Source organism: Ostrea edulis, chromosome 4, assembly GCF_947568905.1.
Source record: "Ostrea edulis chromosome 4, xbOstEdul1.1, whole genome shotgun sequence".
Lineage (NCBI taxonomy): Eukaryota > Metazoa > Mollusca > Bivalvia > Ostreida > Ostreidae > Ostrea > Ostrea edulis.
The window spans coordinates 77,479,552-77,501,660 of NC_079167.1; the positions used below are offsets into that span (position 1 = coordinate 77,479,552).

Consider the following 22,109-nt stretch of genomic DNA (forward strand, 5'->3'; position numbering starts at 1 on the left):
TTTGTAAATTACCATTTCAAACAATATATATACTTAACCAAATGTACAGAAGATTGTTTGTCATAGAGTAAATTTCAAGCCACTTGGACAAATGTATACAGAGTGGAAAAACAAATTGCTAGTAAACATAATTGTACAGATCAGTTTGAAAAGAAATGGAAATTATTTGAAACATTAGCTCAAGTATAACGTAAACTATGTCAAAACAAAAGTATCCTAAAATGCTTTTTTTTTAGTATTATATACATTTGTTATAACTTTTCCTTTTCTTCGTAAGAGGTGAGGTAAATGTATATTCAATCAATAGTGTTTTTAAAGTAGTTTAAAAAAAAAAAAAAAAAACAACCTTGGTATTACATCATATATCTGATTGAGAATTCTTAAAACCCTGTACCCCCCTGGTCAGGTTGGGTTGTAACGGTTGTGTAAAAGCCTGACTATATACATGAATAAATGTTGTTAAAACTGAAAAAAAGAAGTTATATCTCTTAAATTTGGAACAAATTTTTCCACATATAATTCTATGTTGGACCCACCCATAAAATATAACTTAACCCCATTTAATCTGAAAACAAAAACATTTCTACTAGATGTATGGCCTTATCACAACCTTGAGTTTCTAACACTTTCATCTACTGGTTACGGACAACGGCTGCAGACAGTTTAAGGCAGAAGAACAAGAAGCGGAAGAATGGTTAATAAGAGACAAGCAAATACAATAAGTGAAGTGTGGGTGAGTGAATAATTCCAGTACATATATAATACTGGTCTCCAGTGAATTAACAAATTTTTCAATGTGGTTCCATTGTTATTAAGAGGAAGGCTGGTTGGTGTCACAGTCTCTTTGACTGGTCCTCAGCAATTCGCGTACACTGTGTCATTTTGGAGATGATCAGCAATGGCCTCGTAACAAAACTGATATTCTTCCTGAAATTAGAAAACACAGAATTCTCTGTACATTTGATGTGCAAAGGAAAAGAAATCGTATTTAAAAATTGAGTGGAAAAAGAAAGTATTTCAATCATACCAAAGAAGATATCAACTCTGGCCGTCGGATTTGGAGTTTTCTTGTGATTGTAAATATGTCCACCTCTGTATCCATGGTAAGTTGTTCCAGAGCATTGAATACAACCAAGAATTGTCCACATCGCTTGGCCCCATCACTAAGTAATAAACAATTTTATCTCATTACTCTGATTATAATAGAATTTATGAATTGAATTAATTTGCTCTGCGACAAAATGACTCCTTTTTCTGGAAGATTTTTTTTTTATTAGAAGCGATGTATAATTTTCACAAGTGTTATACCGGGTAAATTTGTGTTATTTCTAGAACAAGAGAGTAGCTGGCTTAACCCTTGACCATATTAGTCTTTCTTTAATCGACAGGTCTGGATCTTCAAATAATTCTTAAGATATTAAGATATTACATATGTTTGCAAAAAATAATGAAATCAAACCTCGACAGAACCAGAATCCTTCCTTCGGGGTGGGTCATTTCCTCCACCCTCGCTTCGTTGATGAGATCAAGTAAAACTCTCCGGTTTGAGGAGTCGCTTTCTCCTTTCCATCTTCTACATTCCAGTACGCAAACGCGCATGCCACTAGCTTCCTGCAATCAGGTGTTTGAAACGAAACGAACTTGGATTATAGATATCAAACAGTACTTCATGAAATGTAAAAAGACAAAATCATCAGAAAACTTTGTAAATGGACACCTTTTGGTGCAAAGTAATGCTAGTCTTGGTGACTGTGGTTGTTTGTATACAGTCTGTCATTTTAGTCGTGAATGATCCAACCGTTTTGCTTTCATTTTTAGCAGGAAGCCAAAGTGAAGACTGAAAAAGAAAACACAAACTATTGGCTTGGCTACAATAACGAAAGGATTATACTATACAAAATTTGAAGCTCTTGCTAATCGTAAACCATCTTTAAGCATGTATGTAACTGCAATGACTGGTTGGTTTCTGAGGTTGTACAAGGAGCGTAGGGTATTTTCGTCTATACTGCCTGCATTTTGTAATTACATGTGTTTATGTCGAGTTGAAAGATCGGGGAATTTAATTCAGAAATAGAGTACAATGAAACAGCATATAGAAGGTGTTGCACGTCTCATGTTAATTTTCCTAAAGGTGTTGCATGAAAGATCGAAAAAATTAAGTTATTCAAATATATGGTAAAACCAATTGGAATGTATGTCTTGACAAAATTAGCCAAAATATTTCGAGCAATAATAATATCAAGCAATAAGCGATTTATATGATTTTTAGCGTTAAAATGTTGGGGTATCCCCGAATTTCAGAAAAACTGCCTCCGTTAAACAAAATAAATTTAGCATGAACATGTTCTTCGAGTTTTCCTCTAAAAACTGTCGCTTTGAAATTTTGTTTCACGACGGCATTTTTTTTTTGTAAATAAAAAAAAAATCGAAACGACCTCACTGGTATTATTTTCAACTTTACCTGTACGTTAATTTTCCTTAGTAATATATGGTCTACTGCGTGGCCCAATGGTAAAGTTGTCGACTCTAATTTGAAAAGATGTTTTCTATTTTTAAAACGACTGGGTTCGTCACCCTCACGAACACATTTTTTGTTTTCATATTACGTTTTCCATCTAGATTTTTTTCTCAATTGAAACACGCTTCTAGTTTTTATAAATGTTTCATGTCAAATCTCTGTTTATTACCATGTGCCGAGTTTGAAATAAGCACCAACCTGGACACTGTTTAGTTTGTGAATAGGACTCTCAAGAAACACGCCGAATACAGCATGCAATACCTGTGTTTTAATAGTTAAGGCTGCTAAGGAGAACTTGTATGTTTTTCCGAATGAAAGTTGATGACAAAGGCATGGTGCCTTTTACGAAAACCCGTTGTGAACTATGCAAAGCTTTGGAAGAAAAACTTTAAGGCCAAACAAGGCAAATAACCGTTAAACAGTTTTAGTTTATATGTATTCCAGTTGCAAATTGCTATGTTGAATCAAGTTTTACAGGTGTATGTACTTCGAATAATGTTGAACTCTATTAATGCGTATTAAATTTCCCATATTTTGTTTTATGGTCAGAGTCATATATAGTTGCCATTTGTTGGTTGTAGAAAATAATACATACGAGTATAAGAGCTTTTGGACTGTAGTTGTATATAATATTAAACTTTTGATACACTCGTAGAATGTCACCGTATACATTGTATCAGATACTCAGAAAAAAGAAGACAATCTAATTCTCACGATTTCAAAAATTATCTTTAGACTTTATATATGATGTATTGATACATGCAAGGTGAAAATAACGAACAGTGATCAATCTCATAACTCCTACAAGCAATACAAATTAGATAGTTGGGCAAACACGGACCCCTGGACACACCAGAGGTGGGATCAGGTGCCTAGGAGGAGTAAGCATCCCCTGTTGACCGGTCACAGCCGCCGTGAACCCCATATCCTGATCAGGTAAACGGAGTTATCCGCAGTCAAAATCAGTGTGCTAAGAACGGCTTAACAATCGGTATGAAACACGTCAGACAGCATTTGACCCAATGCGAGGTTGTATTGACGAACTAGATCGTTATAACGACCATAGAATTTGCGAAATGCTGACTTCAATCGAGACTGTTGAAATCCCTGTAATAAATGTAATAAAATGTATTAGGTTTGTCCCTAGTACTGGGGAACCTTCAGGCATTTGAATGGCAAATACGCAATGAGTATAAATATGAATGAAGGTCAGTTCTTCGTCACGAGTGCTTGCACAGAGCTCCGATTAGGGAAAATTCCCGCTTCGGTGCAACACCCTCTTTATTACTTGTACATTTACAAAGTTATACACAATATTAATGTTACCGAACGTAACAATCACGCTAAAATGACATCCGGGACAGTTTTGAAAGTTTACTGTGAGGTTTACACCCGAAATCAAGACAAATGTATAAAACACAAAGTATAATTTCAAAAAATTCTTTCAAAGCTATGATTATCTCTGTTGAAATTCTGAGAAACTCATTCAAACTATGTAGAAAGGATATTTCGTAAACCTAGAAAATTTATTCACTCATTCAAACTACATAGAAAGGATAGTTTGTAAACCTAGAAAATGTACTCATTCGATACTACGAACTCCACCAAACCTTTATATTTCATACCTATCAGTAGACTGCTATATGAGCATTGTCATCATATCAATAAAAGTTCGATAAATCACATATCGTAGAAGTTTCAACAGTTTAAATATCGAAATTCGTTAAATTGTTATGCGTACAATAATACAACATTCCTTTTCTTACTCCAATTTATCGATTGAGGTCACTCTACCCAAAATGCCCTCATCTACGACATCACTGTACAACTTCGTGATCGACATTATTTTTTTTCTACATAATTAATATTTATGTTCAATGATGTTGCTATTGAAACATCTTTGGTACAATTTACAAGGTCAATTTCTTTCTTGTTTGAATTCAGCAAATAGACTAATGAAAAAGTGAAAATAACGAAGAGTGACCAATCTAATAAATCCTATAAAGAATACAACATTTAAGAAGAGGACAAACACGTTCACCTGGACACACTGGTCAGAGGTGATATCGGATGCCAAGGAAGCATTTCCTTTTGACCGGTCACATCCGCCATTTTGATCAGGTAAACGGAGTAATCCGTAGTCAAAAGCAATATGTAAAGAACGACTCTAGACAACTTTCCATCTAATGACGGGTTGTGCAACATTTGCAAATTAGATCAATATAATGACCATAGAATTTACAAAATGCTGACTTTAAACGAGACTGTTGAAACTCACTAACAGCAACATATATGTCAGTAGATTGTCTCGATTTAAAAATTGTTCATAGGCAGAATACGTTCTCGCATCTTGAATTAGTTGCGAGACAAACATCATATGCAGGTGATAAAGGAATATTGATACATAAATATGGGAAGTTCACGATGAAGAAGCTGAAGTCATCCCATTTGTCATGAAGATTAAACTCAAATAATTATATAAATGTTCCATGATTTAAAAGTGCACATTGATTTTAATCTCTCAATATTAAATGCTTATGTCCAACATCGTATAACTACAAATATTACACATGACGTCATTGTGACATCAGAATCATGCACAGTGACCTGACAAATGATTGGTATGTTAAAAGATACAAGACTGCTTCATTATACAAACTGCAGGGTTTTTCTCGACCATACCGATTCGATTTCCACCAACGGGCTCAGGGATACAATTGTAGGTGCATAATAAGCCTTCACAAGTCTCAGGAAGTCCTCTGTGTAATCTGTTAGAGGATATTGAGCACTGATGAAATGGTTATTTCTTGTGAATGACTGAAAATGAAAGACAACATGCAGGATGTATCCATCACGTACGTATTGTTGTATTTAATCGGTGCATTCAATGTAAATGATTTATACATTTGTAGTAGTAAATTATGGTTATTTGAAATAATCTTGTAGTTTTCATATTCAAACGCTGCATACCTATATATATATCAGAATAAAAGTCATTAAGCATACATAAAGATCATGAAATGTTCCCGTAAGGAGATCCATAAAAAATTAAGCGTATGAACGTTATCAATTGATAAGGTCTGTAAAATAAAGAAAAACAATGACATAAATGTTTTGATCTATACAGAAATTAATATTTATCATGGAATCTTTGAAAAAGTTCAGCTCCTAGGAGTACCATTTGTACTTTTGATTGTTCTTAGGTTTGACCATTTTCACCAGCGATTGGATTTACTCTACTTTGTGAGTACAGAAGTATATCAGAAACCCCTTGCTAGGAAAAAAATGGTGGTCTGATAAACATATCGCCCTCATGTTCTATTAACAATGTATATATTACACAGCAGACAAACCTGTAAAGAAACTGCGTTGTAGTAGGTGTTTTTCCCTTTAGTGTTTGACAATGGACACATGCAACCTTCAACTGAAATGGTTTCAAGAAAAAATATATACAATTCATCAGTCAGACGGGTTTTATGTCTCTGGGTACCCTATATATATAATAGCAGTTGATTCAGTCAAAGATAAAGGGTGGATAGCTAATGTGCAATTCTATCAAAATGGAATGCAGGAGGCCTAAGATCGAGCCACCTGGAGATCTCTTGTCGGCAGACATCAGTAATAATGTATCTACATATATATGTTACTATGTTAAAGTGAAAGTGCATTGTAAACTCTCTATATTAAAAGTGTGGTACCATTAATGAAATGTAAATATTCAACTGTGATGGGGATTAATCATTAATCGGTAATATTCTATCACTATTGAAAGATGGCTGAACTGCGTTTTGTAGCACCAAGGCATTCATGTATTATACAAACTGGTTTACCAGGCAGAACACTGAGTGTGTAATTGGCCGATACGTTTTCCCGCCCTGTTTTGTAGTCTTCTTGTGTGTACTCTCGTCTTCCGGACAACAGGTCCTAGAAACAAGGACTGAAGATCATTCTCATGTCACATGTTACTATACAAAATCACAAATATCGTTCTAGAATATCAGACAAACTGTTCAAATCATTCAGGCTAAGATAGGCCAATATTTTATTAGAGATTCATATATAGAATCACCTGAAATTCAGGAGAAAGTGGTGATTTATTGGCTACTTCTCCGAGATTGATATAACAGGAATGATCCTGGAATTCTCGTAGAAATGTCCTGGTTGATACAGACCTTCCTTTTCCTCGGAATGAGTCAAGTAATGCCAAGTAAACAACTCTGTATTGATCCTTAAATATGAATTGTATTATAAACGGGTATTTAAAAAAGCTGATTTTCTCTATATATATTATTTGTAATGATCTAACATTCTAAACTAACCCAATACACATATCTATATAAAAAGGTGAATACAACGAACAGCGATCAATCTCATAACTCCCACAAGCAATAAAAATATATAGGTAGACAAACACGGACCCCCGGACACACCAGAAGTGGGACCAGGCGCCCAGGAAGAGCAAGCATCCCCTGTTGAACGATCACATCCACCGTGAGCCCCATATCCCGATCAGTCAAACGGAGACATCCGTAATCAAAATCAGTGTGTCAAGAACGATCTAACTATCTGTATGAAACGCGTCAGAAAGCACCTGACGCAATGAAAGGTTCCATTGATGAACTAGATCGTTATAACGACCATAGAATTTGCGAAATGCTTACTTTAAACAAGACTGTTGAAACCCCTGTGCCATCAATTTGTTTGTCAGTAGCTTGCCTCGATTTAAAAACTGACTTTACGCAGAACAAGCTCTTGCATACCGAATCAATTGAGAGATAGAAACACGACATCCTGGTGATAATGAAATATTGCTACATAAATATGGGAAGTTGACGATGGAGAAGCTGAAATCATCCCGTTTGTCATACAGTTGAGTTCAGTTTGCCGTTAATGTCTACTTTCAATAAAATATCTAAGTATGAGGCAGGTGGACGACTCTGTGGTGTTTTTCATTTCGAGCTCACAGGGATGAAAGTTATTATTGTTAATAGACAAAACGTCGTCGATATATCTAAATGTCGAATTGAAGGCCACAGCAAGATATTTTTTCTTCTCGCGTAGAAGTTTTTGAATAAATTCTGCTTCATATGAATATATAAACATGTCACCTAACAAAGGAGCACAATTCGTGCCCATGGGTATATGATATGTAACATATCAAGGAATACAGGCATGATATAGCACATCTACCAACAATTCTTTACAGAAAATTAAATGCTACTAACCAGATCTAGGGCTTTGATTTCGAAGTTCCGTCTGAATGAGATTTGTTTGAAAACACCTGAACACCGATAAACGAGAACACATACGTAACAATTACCATTTCAATTGAAATTTATTATCTATAACCTATCATTGGGCCAAATGCTGTCTGACGTGTTTCATATCAAATGTTAGACCGTTCTTAGCACACTGATTTTTACTACGGATAACTCCGTTTAACTGATCAAGATACCCTGTAAAACTATCCACTAGGAATCAAATGGAGTAAAACAAAAACTTACGTCGCCCTGGATCATGTTAGCACGGCTGTCTCTCATGGTTTCTACATACTGCCGCACATTAACTTTCCCGTTTATCTCCCCTCCCTTATTAAGCGCGTCCAATGCTATGTACGTCCCTGTCCTACCAATCCCTGCGCTGTATTGTTAAATAAAGGTCATTAGTATAACCAATCCCAGCGCTGTATTGTTAAACAGAGTTCATTAGAAATCAACGGTTAAAATAGAAATCATTAATATAATCAACGGTTAAAATAGAAGTAGTTGATATTATCAATGGTTAACATTCTAGTATATTAGACATGGATCTCAATTAGTCATGTATAGTAAAATTATTTGATAAATAGGATTATTTTGGGGGGAAACCATTCAACAACAGTGACATCATCAACATGGTGAATTATATTGAAGGTAATCAAAGTTCACTAAATCCTGTCTGGTGCGCGAAATGTTTAAAATCCAATTTCAGAGTTTTGAATATATTTTGTGTCTTAGCTTGTACATTCCCAACAGTTTCTCATTGCTGTCATGAAGTAATGTTATTTTCACACTGAAAATATCACTGTTATGACTTCGACAGTGTGAAAATATTCAGTGGATGAATTATACTATGTTGCTATTGAAAAATATGAAAGAATAAATAGTAATACGCGCCTGCAGTGGACAAGAGTGTACTTCCCTGGATGTTCGACAGAAGTTTTCAGAACGTGTCGATGGAATACCACGAGTCAGTGGTTCTGGGACACCGTGGTCAGGCCACTGCGTATAGTGGAACATACACACGTCACGCTCAGATTTATCCTAATTAAACAATTAATGATCACCTATATGGAGAGTTGGAAATATTGGATATATCTGTTGCAGAGAAAGGTGATGAAAAGATACGTACCAAAATAATATAATTCATATAAATTGAACAAATTATATCCTGGTGTTTCATAATCAGAATACGACATTTACAATTCTGGATTCTGGCACCTGCATCATATTCTCCGAATCTTAATTCATCACATAATGGCATGAATTAATCATGAGTTACTCTCATTATATTGCACTACAATTATGACGGGTAGGCATGATGTTAATATGTTTTCAAGGATTTGTCTTTAGTCATTACATAAAATGAAAGTAATATCCCATGCATCTTCCAAATTAGTGTAGTCATGCAAGTTGAGAAACTTTTGAGGATGCATTTCAGTCTTAGTTGTAAACGACACCAGGTCTCTTGATATCAATCTCAGATCTACCTCAGTCTTAAGAAAACTTGTATAAACTTCCTGCATGAAAGAACTCTAATGTTTAGTCCTGTGATCCTAGATCTTTTACTCGTATCTTACAAAATGATATCGCTAAATAAATATAAATATCTCAAATCATGTGCACTATAACTTTGCGTTTGACAGTGTTTAAGGAAGATATACAAGCTGTAAGCTCTTCAATCCTCAGTAGCTACATGGCTCGTACGCAAATGTTACCTTCCAATTTCTAAAATTTTGTTATACTCTATCGAAACTTGCTAAAAAAAATTCTAAGAAATGATGAAAATGAAAACCAAATGTTTTTACAGGTAAAACACATACATTTACCATATGGAATGCAATATATTTCCATGTTTGAACATGATATAGAAAATTTACCCTTATGTTTTAGGAATTTTATACAAAACACATATTAAATTTACATTATGTTATGCTAATTACGGTAAAACGTGCATACACCTTTCCTGATCAATATTGTCGGTGCTAATCCATTTCCAGTACTAAATGTATCTCTTAGAATGCAACTATGTACATGTATGTATACTAAACTCACTAGTAAATATACCTCTTAGAATCCAACAACGTATGCATACTAAACTCACTAGTAAATGTACCTCTTTGAATTCAACTACATATGTATACCAATCCCACTACTAAATGTACCTCCTTGAATTCAACTACATATGTATACCAAACTCAAAATACTAACTAAATGACGATTTAAAGTCTTCAAACATTTATTGTAGCAGTCATACTGTCATGCTGTAAAGCTTTAATTAAACTGATCCAATTATTACAAAATTTCCAACATTACAACTGAAGCACGTAAATACAAAACGTTCTACATAAAACATTTTTGTTTGGAAGTTAGTAACGTTTTTATATATGCATTTGTGATCAAGGTAGACATTGATAATTGTTACTTTTTAATGTTACAATTAGAGTGGGAAAGGTGGAATTGGGAACAATCTAAGCTTGACTAAATTAACCTCAGTAACGTAGTGCAATTTATCTTCATCATATGTTGTACAATCCAAAATCTTGAACTATCCAGATACAAAATTGGGCAGCAAACTGTGAATTATACATTAGATATAAAGTATATTACACGTATGTTCATACCAATATGTTGTGCAAACTCAGTAAATATCACAATTTCTTCAATTTGATTCCCGTTATTCTCAGATTAATATATATATATACAAAGCACTAAACTGACCAACGGCACGAAGAACCAGATTGTCAAATTTTCGGGACGACCGAAATACAGTGCTGATGAAATAAACCGGAACCAACGGTGTGACATAAATCAAAACTTCAATGACCTTTCTCTTAGAGGCGGGTAATTTAAAATATATGATAGATTAATATTGATTTAATTGTTAAGCAATGCTTTGTTAAAGGTTGTCATTAACGATATCAGTAAGTAATACTTCATTCCTAAAAGCAACAATGTCGTTAGGGTTGCCTTTCCCTTTAAATTAGCAGTATCCTTAACAGAGCATTCAAATATAAGTACAGAACTTATATCTAATTGTCTTCATAATCCTTTTCTTCGTCAGTGATATAGGTGTGCATTTTTTGCACGACAATTTTAATCTTATATTACAGATAATTCTGCTTCACATACTTTAATATAATTTTGGTAATAGCATTACCAATTTTCTCAGCTAACGTAGAATATCTAATGACGTAAACTTGCGAGACTCACGGCGCTGTTTTGCAAGCGGAAGTGTCTGATGACGTAGTCAGCGTATACGTTTTCTTTCTGGTTTCGTATGCTGATGTTGCCTTTCTTTATCTTGTCACTGGAATTTGGCCAGTATTGGGCACATTTGTTCTGATAAAGATAGGGAAGAAAGGTTATTATCATAATACAAATTGATTGCGAGAAAGAACACATTACATACATGTAGAGCCATGTGATCAGTTTATCATCACCTTATTGCATGAATGTAAATTGTATCCCTTGTGTACATGCTATTAATGATTGATTTTGAATCTATAATATCAAGTCTCTTTCTAACCTTATTCCCCTCTTTGAGATTCGTCAGACAAACAATTACACTAATGTCTTCTTGCCACACCATTTTCTAGAAATCAACAATTGTCTTTGATTTTGGTCCTGATAAATATAAACAGGCATATTGGAACACACCAAGGAATAAGAGTAACCATATCATCAAAATGAAATGACATGTACAGTCTACAAATTCACAAAATATGTTGGGATAATAACGTAGACTTGAAAATCAATATATGAAGATATACATTGTATATTTACCTTGCGTTGCAATATACGATTTCTTTCCTTGCACATCCTGTGACCATAACGAAATTGAAGATTAATATTACGAACAAAATTACTCATTGATTTTTCAACAATTTCAATCTGCCTTTCTTGTATAAAAACTAAATGATGGCTACTCATTTGCATTATATATGTAGATTTTATTTCTTTGGCGATACAAATTTTTATTTGTGTACTTGTTGAGAATAAACATGTAATTTCATTAACATTAACCACTATAACAATAGATTTAAATCACTGACCTCAATATAATTCGCGTTAATGTAGTCTGACTCTTTTGGTGATGTTTTCAGAACAACACGTGAATGGTCATCTACTCAAAACAAAATATACACTATTTATTTATCACAATACTTATTACTAGTTCAAAGAACGTCACATTGAGACACTTACACGGGAAAATCGTGGTGTATCGATTTTTGGCAGCATTTTCCTGTTTCTTTCCTTCATCACATGGGTGTAGTTCTCCCCTAGGAATTGTCTACACAGACCAGTGAATGAAACGACAAAATTGTATTCGTAGAGAAATAATGTTAATACAATAAAAGTCTATTTGCAACATTAACAGAAAAATATTTAATATTCTATTTCACAGAATTGTGAAAACTGATTCTTAATCTTTATTATAAGTTTTCGTCAGATATTTTGAATGACTTGATTCTACACTTACAACGTAAAACCTAAGACAGGAGTTATATTTTCAAAACAAACAAATACACCACCAATTTTCAAAAGGCCTCAAAAGAAATAACTCTAATTTTTTTTACTACACCACATTCAGATGCAAGGTGAAGATAACGAACAGTGATCAATCTCATAACTCCTATAAGCAATACAAAATAAATAGTTGGGCAAACACGGACCCCTGGACACACCAGAGGTGGGATCAGGTGCCTAGGAGGGGCAAGCATCCCCTGTTGACCGGTCACACCCGCCGTGAGCCCTATTTCCTGATCAGGTAAACGGAGTTATCCACAGTCAAAATTAGTGTGCCAAGAACGGCTTAACAATCGGTATGAACACGTCAGACAGCATTTGACCCATATCAAGAAATTATAGACAAACAAGCGCAATATTTACTGAATTTCAATTGAACCATTCATATACACGGTTTACCGTTATATAATTTTATCAATTAATAAACACGTACCATGTATTCTTCTTTAAACTTGGCATTCTGATTTTCAGACAAAGCAACTATTGCTTTATCAAAACCCGCAACGGATATGTCTATTTTAGTATTCGTCGTTAGCGCTTCCCCCTCAGTTCTTAATTCTAAGCCTGGGTTTTCGACTCCACTCATTTCCATCTCTTCATGTTTTTTATCACCTGTAAAATATCATAACAATTGAATTACGACACGTGATGCTAATATAAGTCAACAGAAAAATTATTCAACAAGATTTACTTTTGCCTGTGCTCAAATTTTCTTCTTCTCAAAATCATTGATTTACAAAACACAAAGATTTACAACACAATTACTTTAATATTGATTATTTGTCTCTGAACTGATATGCCACACTTGATATCATTAACATGTAGGTATCTTTTACAGCAACATAATTACCTATTGTTAACGTTTCTGGGACAGAAGAAAATGTTATCGTCTCTGTATTTTCATGCTTTCTCTCCTTCTTTCTTCTCCATCTACATAAATACAAGGTACAGTTTTGAATGTACGTTTTGTTTATATTTAAGTATTAATGTCATAACAAATTCATTTTAACCTATCCATTAAGATCGAGTTATTCGACTACGCGCTTAATGTTTACAAAGGAAAATAGTTAAAGCGAACATTATGTAATTTGTTAACATCCGTCAATAGATGAAGTACTAATACCGTATAAACAGTATGCCTGTGATGAGTACAACAATAAGACCCACGGCCCCCACCGCCCCTCCCACGGCTCTTGTTACTGCGCCAGAATCTGTGGTATCGGACTGTGCAGCAGAACCTCCTGACCGTGAACATTTCGATAATGAAAACATTCTCTCAAACGAATGACAACAGAAGAACAAATACAGTAGAGCACTTTGGTTGCATGGCCTATCTGTAGTTCATGAGAAAACTTGGGGAAATGTATATATCTAAAAAAAAAAACGTATTAACGTTTAGAGCAATATATGCCGTAATTTTTGAAAATTATCGTATAATTAAAAAATTATGTGTTTTATGTTATATACTTAATGCAAATCATGCAATTTGACTCAATTGAATTAAAATGTAATCAAGGTAATTTCCTATTTAATCATGTATTATCTGAGTTGGATAGTGAACGCCCCATTTCGAAATATTCATGATCACGTGACGTTACACGCGGAATTTTTAAAGGCAACAATCACATAGCATCATGAAAGCGTTAACGGCCTGCATGCTTTTGGCGGGACACATTCAGCGTTAAAAAAACAGTCAGACAGAAACAGGGTAAAGAGAAACACTCTGAGCAATGGAGACGTCACGAAGACAGGTGAAGGGCTTCAAATGTAGGCCTAAGCTCGGCGCTTACGGTCACTGAACAGTGAGGGTTCTTTAGCGTACCACACCTACTGTGACAAGGGAAATCCGTTTTAAGGTCATCTCCGAGGACCCGTGACATTCACACCTGATGCCGAGCGTTTGGCGATGGAACTGTCATTACTTATTTCAACGACTTGGGTCTGTCGCGGCCGGGATTCGCAATGAATGAAAGTTAGATTACATGTTTTAACATGATATCACCATTCAGTAAGACTACATACTGTAAATCCACATCTCCCATGGCATGCATGGTGTTTTTAATAATATTTTTTTTCGCTCGTTTGCGCACAACCACCATAAACGTCATTCCTTCAAAAATATGCATTAGAAAATCATCTCTTTACATTGAGTAGACCAGCATTCCTTTAATACATGCATATAATTTGTCGAAATGTCAAATCGTTTTATTTATTTTTTTTATTGTTTATTGAGTTGATGGTACAGGAGTTTCAACAGTCTCGATTGAAGTCAGCATTTCACAAATGCTATGGTCGTTCTAACTATCTAGTTCGTCAATACAACCTATTATTGGGTCAAATGCTGGCTGACGTGTTTCATACCGATTGTCAGGCTGTTCTTGGCACACTGATTTTGACTACGGATAACTCCGTTTACCTGATCAGTATATAGGGCTAACGGCGGGTGTGACCGGTCGACAGGGGATGCTTACTCCCCCTAGGCACCTGACCCCACCTCCGGTGTGTCCAGGGGCCCGTGGTTGCCCAACCATCTATTTTGTATTGCTTATAGAAGTTATGAGATTGATCATTGTTCGTTATCTCCACCTTTCATAGTGAAACATTTTTGTTCTGGTTTTTAACATCAAACAAAATACTGTTTAATACGGCACACATACATTTAAGAAGTGAAAATAAAGAACACGGATTTTATAAATTCAATGAATATTAGAAGATTGAAAACAGGGAGAACAAGGACGCTGAAAAAATCTAAAGCAAAAACTTTATTTTTATATCGTTTTTATTATGGGAATATCAGACCAATAAATGTATATTTCACCTTCAAAGGTATAGATTCGTAGAATATATACATTGTAAAATATATGTTAAAAGATGCCAATTCAAACAAAATAAGATATTGTTAATGATAATAAGTAATGTTCATAATTCAATTAAAAGGTTTTGTAATCACCTTTTCTATATAAAACTGGCCAAACAATTTCTAATGGCATATCTTATTGGGTGCCATTGAGCAATTGAGCATAATGTGTTACTTCTAGGATTCCAAGAGGTAATTAGACGACGTTATAGTAAATATATACATGCAACCTAAATTCATAATTGTATAGAATGATTATACTTCGATCGATAGAACCGGTTGCAATAGCTAAGTGGAAGACTGTTCGCTTCGCAACCAGAAGGTTGTGAGTTCGAGCCCCGCTCGTGCGATGGCCGTGTCAGACCTAAGACGTTAACATAGATAGTGATCTAGAAGTGAGAATCAAGGATCTCTCGGATATGACCTTTAAAATGGAGGTCCCATGTCTCGATAGGCGTTAGTACCTTAAAGAACCCTGACAACTACGACCCTGAGCGCTAAGTATAAATTTGTGGTACTTCACCTACTACTGGTGACGTCTCTATATGTGTTACAGGACGTAAAACAAACAATTAATCAACCAATCAATTAATCGATCGTTGTACATATTGTGATTGTTAGTACCCGTAGGAGATTGAAGAACGTGTGAGGAGGATCTCCACAATTCGTAAGGTTTGACTCAAGCAGTAGATTCTCTCATGACTTGCATCTCATGAAACTAAGGAATCACGGGTTTTACAACCATGACGTACAGACGTAATATTGGGTTCATTTGATTTTTCAATAAAATATTTCGTTTAAAGATTTACAATTTATGCACTTACTTTCACTACAGTTAGGGGAACCTGTCCATTCAGAGGAACACATCCAGGATCCGTCAACATTGTCACAATCACCAAGGCAGTTCTGAGAACAATTATGGGAGCAGTCGAGTCCATATGTTCCTTTGTCACATGCTTAAGTACATACACAATGCACATATTCAGAATTAATTAAGGAATGACTTTAATTCTGGGGCAATTTATACGAGTATAACCTGTGTAAGTCAGTTTACGCTTTATAATCCGCGAAGCAGATTATAAAAAAAGCGTAAACTGACCCAAACCAGGTTATACTCGTATAAATTGCCCCAGAATTAGTCATTCCTTATAATTTAATGCAAGAGGCAAAGATACTAACCTTCGTTTATCAAAATGTACATAAACTCGGAAAAATGCAAGTCAACTGAGCCACGCAATGATTCACTTAGCAACAACGACGAAGCTAGTTGTTCACGAAGGTCGCCATCTTTAATCTTAGTTCTACGGAACCTAGCCATTTATCAAAATATTGTATCGAAAGTGAAGTTTGACATGATAGAAAATATGTGTAGACTATGCATGTAATGCGTATTTCGCTGTCCTTTAGAGATAGATATCGACTTTTAAGTCGATCATCTCCGACAGATTGAGAAATTATAGAAAATTGCATTGTTTAGGCCTACTCAAAATAAATCTTCAAATATCAAAAATGCAATAATTTGCGGCTTTAAGTCTGTGAAAACTTCTGCTACATGAAAACTTACCCCTGTATGTAACATTGTCGCTAGTAGTAAATCCGACACAAGAAAATATGTAAGCAAGTGACAAATCGCGATCCACATGTCAATGTGTCAGACGTCATGTAATAAAATTTGACATAGGAATTTTTGTTTGCTTTGTTGAAAGACGGATCAAGCAATGAACCCCCCCCCCCTTTTCCCCAGTGAGAAATGTATTTCAAAATAAACAGGGTAATGGTTACTTGGCAAATCATTAATTCGAATATAATATCTTTGTTTTAATCTATTATTCGGCCATACATACAGAGAAAGATGTTTTACAACAGTGATTTTCGTACAAGTAGATGCTAATATTGAAAACGAGAACACATTTGTATCAAACCGAAGTATCTTATTGTACACGTTGACTTTTTATTCCATAGAAGGCTGCAAAACAATGCTGCGATGTAAATTTAGAGAGAGAAAAAAATAGTTCCGGCATCTGGTTGTCAAGGGTGTGTGTCCCCATACCAAACCAGGTTATACAATAAAAACTTGCGTTCCTCAATTGGAATTTGACCAATCAGATACAAGGACACAATAAGAATTAAATTATTAAAAAATGAACAATAAGTTTATTGTTACTAATCTTGATAAAGTACATACGTTTGTTGCAGGTACGCTCTAAGTATCCTGGTGTACAGCCCTCCAGACAACATCCAGTGATTGGATCACATGTCGTGTTTCTGCAATGACTGCTACAGTGATTTCCACAATCTTTTCCGTACGTTCCTATTGAGCATTCTAGAAGAGGATGAGAGCGTAACAATATCAAATGATTTATTTATATCTTGAGCTTTTACTGCAAAATAATTTATTTGTGTTCTACAACTTGACATGTTTTTTTTTATGGAAAAGTATCTCTGCTTTATATTTTTTTTCTGTACTATGTACTTACTTTTTGATGTACATGTAATGTATGAATGAGAGATGTTAAAGATACCAATTTCTTCACGAAAATCATATGCATACTCGCATGTCTGTTTTTCTTGTGTTAATATACATTGTAATAACCCAAATTGCATATATTGCTTTAAATTTTGCAAATAGAGATCAATAGGGCTTATACTGATAAGCGTAAAAGTCACTTCATATGTATTTATTACATGTATTATCATTTGATATTTCAAAGCTATAATATACAAAGAACGTTAAGAATAGTAAAACTAATATTCAATTATACAACGCAATAATAAGAAACGTCAAATCTAAAATTACTCTGTTCGCAGTTTGGAGTCCTCCATCCCGGTTTACATCCGTATGTACAGCTGCCTGTGATATGATCACATGACTGGTTTACATCGTACAGAGCAGTTTTCTCCATACCAGCCATCATCACAAACTATAAAAATGGACTAAAATTGACTAAATGATAATTATGTCAAAACGTCGAAACTTTCGCTACAGTATTTCACCTTAATTTCATCAAACTCCTAAAAGGGTGATCAAAAGTTTACTAAATTTACACATAATTCTAAAGTAACAATAAATGGTTTTGCATAATTGTATATTACACATCAATTTCAAGTTCAGCAATCATTATTAACATGCAACAACATTACTTCAACAGAGCTACATTGGCAAATTACCTTAAAACAGTGCACAATATTTGCACACAGGGTCATACCTTTGCTTAAGCTGCAAAAAAATTACCCATCAAATTTCTTATCTGATTTCATTAAGTTGTCAGCCTATTAGTAAGTAAAATATATGAAAAAAATTATACACCATAATGGGGTTCAATATGGAACTAGCAAAAAATTCCTAACCCCACCCCCTTTTAACAAACTACACATTTTCGTAAGAAAAAGGGTTATTAAAAGATGTTGTAAACAATCCATAAAAAACAGCTTGCTGAAATTCGAAGATTCTTTGTACTACCTTTTTTAAATTAATAAATATAATACAGAAAGTATGTATTTCAAATTTTAGCTTATATTTTGTTGTAGTTCTCGTTGTTGACCTTTGTGCACTTACACTCAGAATATAGATTTATCATACGTCATCATATTTGATGATTAATATCAAGAGTTTTCCCAAATAAAAATCCTCACAAAAAATTGAAATACAATTTATATTTGTTAAAACAAATGTCTCCATTACATCCCAACTCCTTTAATATACTGCATGGTATGGAGGAGAAAGAATGAGCAGGAACATAGACGTCATGAATTGCACTCGGTGCATTGAGAAGAAAGATTCAGCCAGCAGAGATAAACTACTGACCTTTTTATAACTTAGAATGTTTAAGCATTCCCAAATTACCTCTTTGAAAATTGAACATGACAATAAGAAGGTTTCTATAAGCTATTTCAGGGGCGGATCAGGAATTGAAGTTGGGAGGGGGGGGGTGCAACTGTATGAGGCAAGGGTCTAGGGGCCGCCTTGAAGGGGGGGGATTCCCCAGAAACTCCTGGATTTTACAGATTTTTTAGGGCTTAAAATATGTCTCCTATGTAGTCATTTTTATTATTTTTAATAAGATGAAATTAATAAAATAACGCAAATTTTAAGGGTTTTTGGAAAAAGTAGCAGTTCTCCCACTAAAAGTAATTCAATAAATCAAAAGATTTTGTCAGACATTTATTTCTCTGAGAGTGGAGGAAATTATGGCTTCTTTTATCGTATATATTTCTCTAAACAAGAGACCACACTTTACTTTAAACTTGAAAATTTTAGGGGGGCTCGCGCCGGTTGCCCCCCCCCCCCACCCCACCCCACCCCACCCCTTATATCCGCCAATGCATTTATGTATGTGCTCTTGCGATTGACCTTTTTGCACTCACAATGATTGCATTAATATTTAGTCATTTTTCATACACTTTTTTATAATAACCAGACACGATTACCTATTATAAGAAATTGATATGATTATACAGCATAGTGTACCAAATATGTTTAAATAACAACTTTATATTTAATATCAATGGAAAGATTTCCACCCAATCGACCCATGGATTGATTGATTGTATCTTGTTTAACGTCTCTCTCGAGAATTTTTTACTCATATGGAGACGTTACCAAGACCGGTGAATGCCTTTAAATTTAGGCCTTTGCTCGGCGCTTACGGCCATTGAGCAGTGAGGGTTCTTCAGCGTGCCACATCTACTGTGACACTGGGCATCCGTTTTGAAGGTCATCTCCGAGGACCAGTGACATTCACACCTGATGCTGAGCGTTTGGCAATGGAACTGTCACTACCTGTTTCAACAACGCAGGTCTGTCGCGGCCGGGATTCAAACCCTGGCCTTCCGCATGCGGGGCGAACGCTCTAACCTCTAGACCACCACCGCGGCTCGACCCATTGATCTCAAGGCTCATATCAGCTATCTTGCTCTCACAAATATATATGTCTCTTCATAAGTTTATGAGTCCTACTTTTAGTCTCACACTGAAACAAAAACTCGCTTGGATAACTTAGAATGCATGCATATTGCATTCACAGTATATATGCACTGAGTGTGTGTAACGGGGGTGGGGTGGGCTGGGGGTTAGAAAATGAGAAATTCAAACACATTGATTAAAGTTATAAAATTGGGATTTTATTTTCATTTAGAAATGTTTACTGATTTTGATATATCAAAAACTTAAAATAATCAACAATGACACTCCCTCTATATTTATACAATATTATTGTCTTTAAAAAAGACATGTAATACATGAGTACATGTACTTGTTTTCCATTAAATTCACACTTTAGTATGTTGCACAATATATCCATTGCTCTGGGCTCACAAATACATTATTGATTCTATCCAAGTCCCACATTTTGCAGAAGTTCTTGAATTTTCTCTGTAACCTGTAAAGTTGTGGGGTCCAGGGGATATGACATCATCAATGTAAATGAAGTACCTGTTATAAAAAATATATTCTGTATATTCAAATATTGAAAAAAAGATGAATATCTAATATACTAAGAATTGTCTTTATAAATGTCTGGTGTTAAAATGAAAAATTCTATCTTACTAAGATAGAAAATATTGTACCTTTCTTGCTGATTTTCATGGCAAATTGCTGTTGAAGCTGTTGGCTGGAAGCCCATTTCAACTTGCACTGGTCCTTAGGATGATGCTTAGAAAAAAAAAATCATCATAATTAATATTTGCACAGTCAGTATTAATCATTAATTATACTGTGTCAGACAATGTCAATTTTAAAATTGTGTGTCTCAATGCATGTTTAGTGAACTTTAAAATGCTGATATATTGAAAATTACACACATAACATGTATTTTATTATGTTAATTTTTAAAATCTTGTCTGAAATCAGTATTACATATGTAACACTACATGTATGTTAAATGTGTGCAGTGCAGCAATGTGAACTCTTGCAGAAGTAGTACATCTGCATGATTGTTATTTATTTCATATTGTTATAGTTACCTTCTATTTAAACTGTACATACCCTCCCACCCCCGGGTCCTTAATGAGGTGAATAAACATCATAATTATCATATTACAATATGAGATGACAGATATGTTTTCATAAACTGCCAGTTCATTCTAATAATATCAAAACAAGTCAACTCTAGATTTATCAGACCTGTCTCCTTTACGGAGTGTGGGTCAAGAGAAGGACATACATATCTTATTTTCATACAATACATTCATTTGCCTATGAAGGGGGCTTGTGATTTTACAAATATTTTAAATAAAGTTTTGTAGACCTACATGCTTGCATGAAACATGAAACCCCAGATTTGAATTACATGCACATGTAGGAGTTATATTTTGGGAACATATGGAATACATAAATGCACAAAAAATGAAACAGCTCCACATTGTGCGTTTATAGATGTTATTATAAAATCGCGTTGTGAAATAGCAGAGGAAAAGTGGGTTGAATACAAATTCAATTTGCCATTTTTTTCACTTACCAAACGAAATTATGATTTCGTTGTCCACGTTGAATGCATCCATCGAATTCCTCTTCTCAGAAGAAACTTTGTTTAAACTCTCAATGACTACATAAACAGTATTGAAACTCGCAGCACTCGGACATGACGATCACGCTACATCAACAACTTTGTTTACGTAGCGCAGCTATGCATGGTGGTGAATTTCGTGAGGTAAAAAGTGCCATTCTGCACGGACGAAACATTTAGTCCACTATTATTACATTGACGTATTCCTAATCTAAACTATGGCCAAATTTCTATATCTTTCGTCGAGACGACCCTCTCAATCATCGATTCAGTCACAGCAACAACTTTTACTTTCGGAACCCCTTTTTGTTTTTCAACTACTCTATGGCGATGTACGGAATTCCGAAAATAATTTCACGTGAAAATACACGCTTTTTACTGATCACGTGGTTGCTATCGGTCTCTATCTTAATGTAAAACACTTGACACAGCATGACGATGTT

General features: G+C 34.7%; 1 protein-coding gene, 1 long non-coding RNA gene and 1 pseudogene across 2 annotated transcripts in view; all 3 read right to left on the reverse strand.

The window, feature by feature from the left end:
• LOC125669163 (receptor-type tyrosine-protein phosphatase epsilon-like) overlaps positions 1-22,109 on the reverse strand; it is a 343,285-nt gene that overhangs the window by 166,392 nt on the left and 154,784 nt on the right. The window lies entirely within an intron of this gene.
• Positions 375-11,383, reverse strand: LOC130054339 (receptor-type tyrosine-protein phosphatase epsilon-like; annotated as a pseudogene).
• LOC125661649 (uncharacterized) lies at positions 20,358-21,945 on the reverse strand. Its single transcript, XR_008802662.1, has 3 exons — positions 21,619-21,945; positions 20,729-20,813; positions 20,358-20,594 (listed from the first exon to the last, which is right to left on the reverse strand). It is a non-coding gene; the product is annotated as an uncharacterized LOC125661649 (long non-coding RNA).